The sequence below is a fragment of the Pinus tabuliformis genome, chromosome 1_1, assembly GCF_031772625.1.
Source record: "Pinus tabuliformis cultivar Carrire ecotype Pingquan chromosome 1_1, CPIR1, whole genome shotgun sequence".
Classification (NCBI taxonomy): Eukaryota; Viridiplantae; Streptophyta; class Pinopsida; order Pinales; family Pinaceae; genus Pinus; species Pinus tabuliformis.
The window spans coordinates 668,804,434-668,812,039 of NC_142297.1; the positions used below are offsets into that span (position 1 = coordinate 668,804,434).

The 7,606-nt window shown below is 33.5% G+C and overlaps 1 pseudogene; it reads left to right on the plus strand.

The window, feature by feature from the left end:
* The window catches only part of LOC149215178 (uncharacterized), a 30,099-nt pseudogene extending 26,329 nt beyond the window's left edge, over positions 1–3,770 (plus strand).
* The last annotated feature ends 3,836 nt before the right edge of the window (positions 3,771–7,606 follow it).

The window sequence follows — 7,606 nt, forward strand, 5'->3', positions numbered from 1 at the left end:
CCTTGCACTTCAGACACTAGACTTCCATGTGCACCTCTGGTTTAGTGTCCTTGTCTTTGTTCAAGCTCTCCAATTATAAGAAGAGGCTCTATAACTGAGAGTGAATCTGTTGTACCCCCAAGGTCACATCCTCAATGGGCATTGCATGCAGCCTCATCATGATTTCCATGGCTTCTTCCCGAGTTCCTGTCTTCTGTTGTGACAGAGCAATACTCAGGTGGCGCAGAAGCGAAGCTATAAACCACTCGCAATGCTAACCATCTGTGAGCTGCATGTTAGCTTCCTTAATCTGTCACTTTAGCCTTTAATTTAAATCCCAAGGTGTCTCCTAGACCCTCATCACGATTTCCTTAAATCCAACTACTGTCTATGAATCAGACTTCGGATTACTAAACTCCTTGTTTAGCGCTGCCCTAGTCTCTGTCAGCAATGCCAGAGGATTATCAGAACAATACTTAATATACCAAGTTAGCACGTGATCCTGCAGAGCAGTAACCAATTATGCCTTCTTTATATTGTCATCAGTAATTTGCTCCGTTGTCCACACAACATTTGCAACAAACCAGAACTTCTCTGTATCTTCACTCCCTATGCCATTGAAAATCGCAGCTTCATAGTGTTCGACATGTTGAATGGTGGTGGTGGTGGTGGAGGTGTGGGTGAAGGTGTATGCAGTGGAGGTGGAGGTGGAGGTGGAGTGGATGGATGATGTGTCCATGGAAAACCCTGTGTTATTAGCTGGACAACACTCTGCGGTGAGGCCTGTACCGCTCCCTCGTCATCACTTGAAGGAGGTATGATCAACAGGGTATATTCAAGTCCTAATCTCTCTCAATCTCTAAAGATTTTTCCACTTCATGTAGCTCCGAACATCAAGGCAATGGCATAACCCATTTTTCACATAACAACATTTTAATCCAGGTATTCAAATATCTTAAATACTTACCTCATGGTCCTTTGAAAAATCACCACTTCGCTTCGCTGTAGCTGACTAAGGTATCAACTGCGAATTCTGTAACAAATCCTCCCAGAATTCAATCGAGCCAATGATCAACAGCGTGCGTGATCTAGTTTTCAGAGGCTTCTAATCATCGCACTAATTCAGGAGTCCACACTATAGGATTATCAAGCTTCCACCTTCCTTGGCTGGCTGTCAATTTAGCTAACCACTCGTACAGTTCGATGGAAAAGTGCAAAATAATATTTCACGTATCTCCCTATACATATACATGTTCAACCACTCTTCTTTTGACAGGTGCAAATTCCTGTTTTCTTGCACTGTGAACTCGTGAATCTTTCAATCCAACCACTTTTCAATTTATTTCTTGGTCAGATTCCAGTGATGCGACATCACACATCTCTTTCAAGTAGATCCCAGTCCCGACAGCCGAACCATTTGTTGACATAGGGGGTCCTGACCTAGGTTCAAAGTTAGTTGCGCCAACCAACAAATCCCTACACTATTGGCCCTTTCGGCAACAACCCACGTAGCACAGGCTGCAGTCTCACCCAAAGCAATATGGGGGGATGCAAGAACCAAGTTTCTGCATCTAGATATAAACATAAGTAAACAGAGATAAACAGATATACACAAGAATTCTTCAGTAACTTTCTTTATTGATCTTCAATTCATATTTACAGACTCAAAACTATCATGCGCACTCAGCTGCAGACTCTACCTAGGCCTCTGCGCATTCATCTACAGAGCCTTTCTTCTCCTATATGACCGACTTCTCTAAGCTATTGCTTCTCTTCTATTGACCCATTACATCCAATCTATACATAGACTTGCCTTATACTTTTTAAGACACGCCTATTTATACCCTTTTTCATACAATCTCATGGTCCACGGACCATGGGTGGATGTCAAAACTGACTCACACTTTACATAAACGAGGGGATAAAACCCCTTTAACTCCTAATCTTATATGCGCTCTGCATCCACAAATCGCGGAGAATTTACAAAATTTACATCAAAAATTGGTTTATCGTAACCCCAAAACTGACCCATGGGACCCCATCCCAATATGGCCTCACGTCAATGCCATCGCAGGAGAAGTATTTCATGACGATGATTCTAGCAGGAGAAAGGTATGGCCACATCACTGTCATGTCTTGCTCTTTGTATCATGCTTTTCTCTTATTTTTGCATTATTTTGTCTGGAATTGTGGGTGTCAGTTGTCCCTACAAGCCCCAGATTACCCTAAAGATTATTATCTTTAATGATTTCCATTTTGACAAGACTGGTGTGCCCACGATGATGATGTCAACAAATTCCACTCTAAAGCTTAGTTTCTACAATCCTGCCAAATTTTTCGGAATTCATGTGGTCTCCACTCATGTAAATCTTGTGTATAACTAGCATAGATCCATTTTAAGTAAGGATCTAACATGAGCCGAGATGGATCAAATTTTTTACTTACAAAATTTTTAGAGTGAAAAATACAATGTTATTTTTCATTATTTAAATTGTATTTTTGAATGCTTTATTGAAGACTTCTTATTTGAACTTAAGGTGGATGAGGTTTATTTTTTTAATTGAGGGCCTAGATTGATTCTCAAGGGAATATGTTCAGTATATGCTTAGTCTTAATTCTTATCAACTTAGTGTATTAAAGAGTTTGTTAGGTTGCATTGACTTTTAATAAATTTAATAAATTATATTTGTGCGACGAGGCTCCCCGCCCACCAATTTACTAGGGATTTGAGATTATTCCAATTCTAATAAGTTATTCCATGATAAGTTCCTCATTATTATTTATAACATTCGTTTATATTTTTTTTCTTAAGTTAAAGTTTACCCATAACCTTTTTATACATGGTTAATCAGGTAAATGTAAATGTGTGCATTAGTAAGGCATTCTTCGTGTTGCAATAGTTTTTTGGTTATATTATGAAGTCTTCAACTATATCAACCACATTAATATTTTTAATGTGGTTGTACAACTAGAGTATATACAGGACCAAATAAAAGTTTTAACCATAAAAAAATATTTATTTTCATGATATATACATATTTTTTAGTGATATATAATTATATCGTAATTGACATAAATATTTTGCATAACATGTACATAGAGACATTATATCACCCAATTTTTATTTATTTATTATTATTAATGTATTTTTAAGTATATGTCAATATTATAAAATATTTTATTGATAACCCACATTGAATATTTTTTATTTTTTATATATAACATTAAAATATTTTATTTTAACATTTTTTTTCTACATATAGATATATATGAAGTTGATATGGACCTAAATTAGTTAACATAGATCTTCAAATAGTTTATTTAAATCTCTAGTTGAAATATTTTTGAAAAGTATAAGATTTAAACATACATTTTTTTTTACTTCTAATTACTTTAAAGGATATTCATTTTTTATTATTATAGCCCACGTGATTTTTCTATTTAGAACATATTTTCTATTTCCTATTTTTATTTTAAAGGGGCACGGACAGATGGACATACTTACACATCCCCTCATACTGGGTTGTAGAGTGAGCCTCTTGGCTCAATGAGCTGTCGAATATTGTAGTGGAAGGAGAGAAGGTTCCTCTATATGGGGCGGGTGGTAGCTTGAGAAGTTCTAACGAAAATGGGGACATTCCATTAGATCTTGTAGTTATCATACATTCAAAGGATTATGTTTTATATAAACTGGTTAAAAAAAAATTTTGTAGACATATTCAATGTAAAATTGTACTGGATTCACTTAGACTGACGAGTATGTTCAAGCTTTGGAGACTTTAGAATGGTAAATGTGTTTCATATATTTGGAAATTCAAGAAAGAGTATTGTAATACGTGTATGTGGTATCATCTAACACAATGTTCCCACTGCTCTATATGCAATAAATGTATGAAGAATTTGAACCACCATTTCCCATGCATAGCGCAATCCATTGAACTGTGCAACTACTATTCTTGCTTTATGTATGTTAAGAAAATTATGGTAGTAGGTGATGTTATAGTCTCAAAATCCATCTCAAAAACATATGAATCAATTATACTCATATTGTACAAATTATTTTTAATTTTGTTTGTTGGTGGACGTACAGTAGTTCATCTCTGTCTAATCAGTATAAATCAAAATTTCAGATATCAACATGATAGAAGAGAAAATCATTACCACAAATGAATAATACACAATTTCAGAGAAATATCTTTTACAAGCATTTTTCCATCAAGGAATTTTCAAGTTTTTACAAAATCTCATTGGATAGTGAGAATTTATAAAGATAAGCCACAAGATTTTTTCAAGGAAGATGAACAAGCAAACTATTTCATCATGGTTATGGGTAAACCACACAAAACCCTTGCCACTGAAATCCATTTTCTAGGTTGCACATTGTCATCATCACAGTGAGCCACAAGCATTAAAGTGTATCCCTATCATTGGATCTTCGTTCATCACGGTTATGTGTCAACCACACAAAACCATTGCCATTGAAGTCTATTTGTGTGGCCGCACACTGTTAGTATCACAGTTAGCTCAAAAGCATTACAGGGTATCTCTTTCTTTGTATCTTTGTTCATCGTGGTTATGGGCCAACTGTGCAAAACCCTTGTCTTAAACAACTCATGATTATAAGTCATCTACAAACCCGTTATTATGGATCAACCAAACAAAACCATTATTTTCATTGGATCATGTCCAACAACAACTTCTCAGGAGGGAAGTCTCTGCAATGGGGACCATTGCTTCCCAAGGAGGGAGGAATGATCTAAATAGAAAGTTGCATCCACCCATGGTAGTTACCCATGTTATTTACCCATGGTATCCGCTCATGGTATTGCAACTAAAAAATTATATAAATAACAAGCCTCACTTTCTAAGAGGATAGATTCATCCACACAATGTACTTAGAACAATTTTCTTTTTTTTTTCACTTAAATGTTTATTTACGTGTTTTATGTGTTTTTATCTTCTCTCTAGGTGTTTTTAGCTCTTGGCTCCCCGCATCTGGATAAAAAAGGGACTTATATTATAATTCCTCCTATGCACCTAATACATAGCAGAAGTCGAGGGCACAATGGTTCTTACCCAAATTTTTGGGTATGTGCATATTATATATGGAGAACGTTTGGCTCGAGTGGTTATAGTTAAAATCTCTTGAATTCGGTGGTTTTAGAAAAGGTTTTATATATATACCCTTATGGCTCCTCCCACGTAAGCTTAAATGAGTAGGTTTTGGGTGTAAAAGGGATTTATTTCCTAGGGTGGATTAATGGAAGCACCTGTCAGATTCACAAATTTAGGATGCTGATCAAATCCTAGCCGAGCCTGCATCAACAAAGGTGAGAGGATGCTGGCATAAGTGTTAGGATAAAAAAAAAATAAAGCAATATATTTTAATGGAGTTCAAAATTTTACATGTAAATTGGCATGCAACTATAAGACATGGTAAGGCATGTGTACCACTGGTAAAATAGCTAGTAAAATCGAAAGGTAGGCCCAGATGATGAGAGGGAACATATTGAATTCTTGGGTACCTTGGTTATAGATTTTAGGGGAATTGGGTGTGGAGGGTGAGCAATGAAGGCTCACTTGACTGCTTCGGCCAAATGTAGTCAAGGACCAAGTCAAGTTTAAATGGAAGAATGTTAGGGTAAATTTGACTTTGTCATAGAGTCATTTTGATATCATAATTAATGGATTTGTTGTTGGCAGTTTACAAGCCCAAGGTTGTGGTAACCAATAGTTTTTCCCATAGTTTTTAATGTGATATAACCTATTTAATAGATTGATAACCCCATTATAAGATGCCTTTTGGCTAAAATCTAGTGCAACCATGAGTAAAATCTAGTGCAACCATATAAATTAAATGTCATTTAAACATCAATAGGCATCACTCCATGATAGATATCAAAACACTTACATCATGATACATTTCACATTTTCATTCATTTAGCTTTATTTATCCTTGATTATGGGTGGAGTGTCCACTCTAAACATTAGATGTTTCAAGCTAGTATACATATTTCACTCCAAAAAACTATCAATGATCATTAAAATTAACTAAATTAACCCCACTTTTAGATGGAGATTCTTAACATCAAAATAGGCTTATAGAGATTCTTAACATCAAAATAAGTTTTTTACCATATAATAGACCAATACCATGGATTATCAACACTACATGCCCAAAAAAATCATAACTCAATTTCAGTTTAAAAAAAAAAAAAAAAAAAATAAACAAACAAAAAAACAAACAAACAACAACATAATTATTTTTAAAATAAATTTTAACCCTCTAATATAACTACTAATAAAAATATTTAATAAAATTAAAACCTTACGCTTCATCTATTAATTATTAATTATTAAATTAAATTTTTAAAAACTTTTTTCCATGCCCTGATAAATATGCCCTGATATAATATAATATAAACAATAATAAATATATTATGAATATTGCAAATACTTAACATGTTTTCATATTCTGAAATTTATGCTCTTAGTTTTAGACCCTTGATAGTTAAGAATCTATCATGTGATGTTTTCCATATTAATCTCTTTTCAAACGACTTCGAGGTCGATGCGTTATTATTTGAGTTTTTGGAAGGATAAGATTCGTGTTTGATAAATGGACAATGAGAGGGTGATCAATAATAAAGAATAAATAAATAAGCAAAATACTTAATTTTGCGAAGGGGTTAATGGTTTCATAAATAAATGAGAGAATTTGTGGTTTAGGAAGTAATCAAGAGAGTAAGTAAATGTTATCAAAATTATATTAAAAAATAACAGATTGAAATGATTAATGTGATTCGGAATGAAGGTGGTAACATCAATTTGGGTGTTTTTATATGGATGATAAATAAAAAAAGATTTAATTGAAATGGTTAATATGATTTGGAATGAAGTTGGTAATATTAATTTGGATGTTTGTATATGGATGATAAAATTTGTATTGTGGATATTTTGAATCCAAAATTGGTTATCAAACCACATATGGAAGACAAGGAACTAATGGCTAAGCAATGTTGGCGTTGCTAGAATTATATTTATGATAAGTATAATGCATTTGCTAAGAGTTCTTTATAGTTTGATAATTTGGATTATTTTCATCCTATAATGAATATAGTTTTGTGTTTGAATCTAATTTATGTAACTTGGGCATGAAAATTCTATTGTATATAATCTAAATTCACCCTATAAAAGAGGAATATTGAAGAATTGGTTGATATTTGCCAAATATATGCAAAATCAAGATTGTTGTAACATACCCGACATATAAAAAGAAACCTTAAGAATGAATATCACTACAAAAGTGAAGTAACTTTTGGTAGTTTTATGTTAAATTTAAGTACATCAACTTTTTTCATCATTGAGAAAAAGTATGATAGTTTATTAGACAATGTTTGCTCAATGTTTTTTTATCATTGAGAAAAAGTATGATAGTTTATTAGAGAATGCTTGTCCAATGTCTCGAAAATTCCTTGAATAGTAAATGTGGTTTTCATTTGGGAAAGAAATGAGAAAGAAGGTAGAAATGAATAATTCTAGATGTAATTATTAATTTAGGAGTATTTATGTAGGAAATTGTTTTTCCTCAAGGTATTGTAAAAATAGTGAAAACATTTCCAGGGAT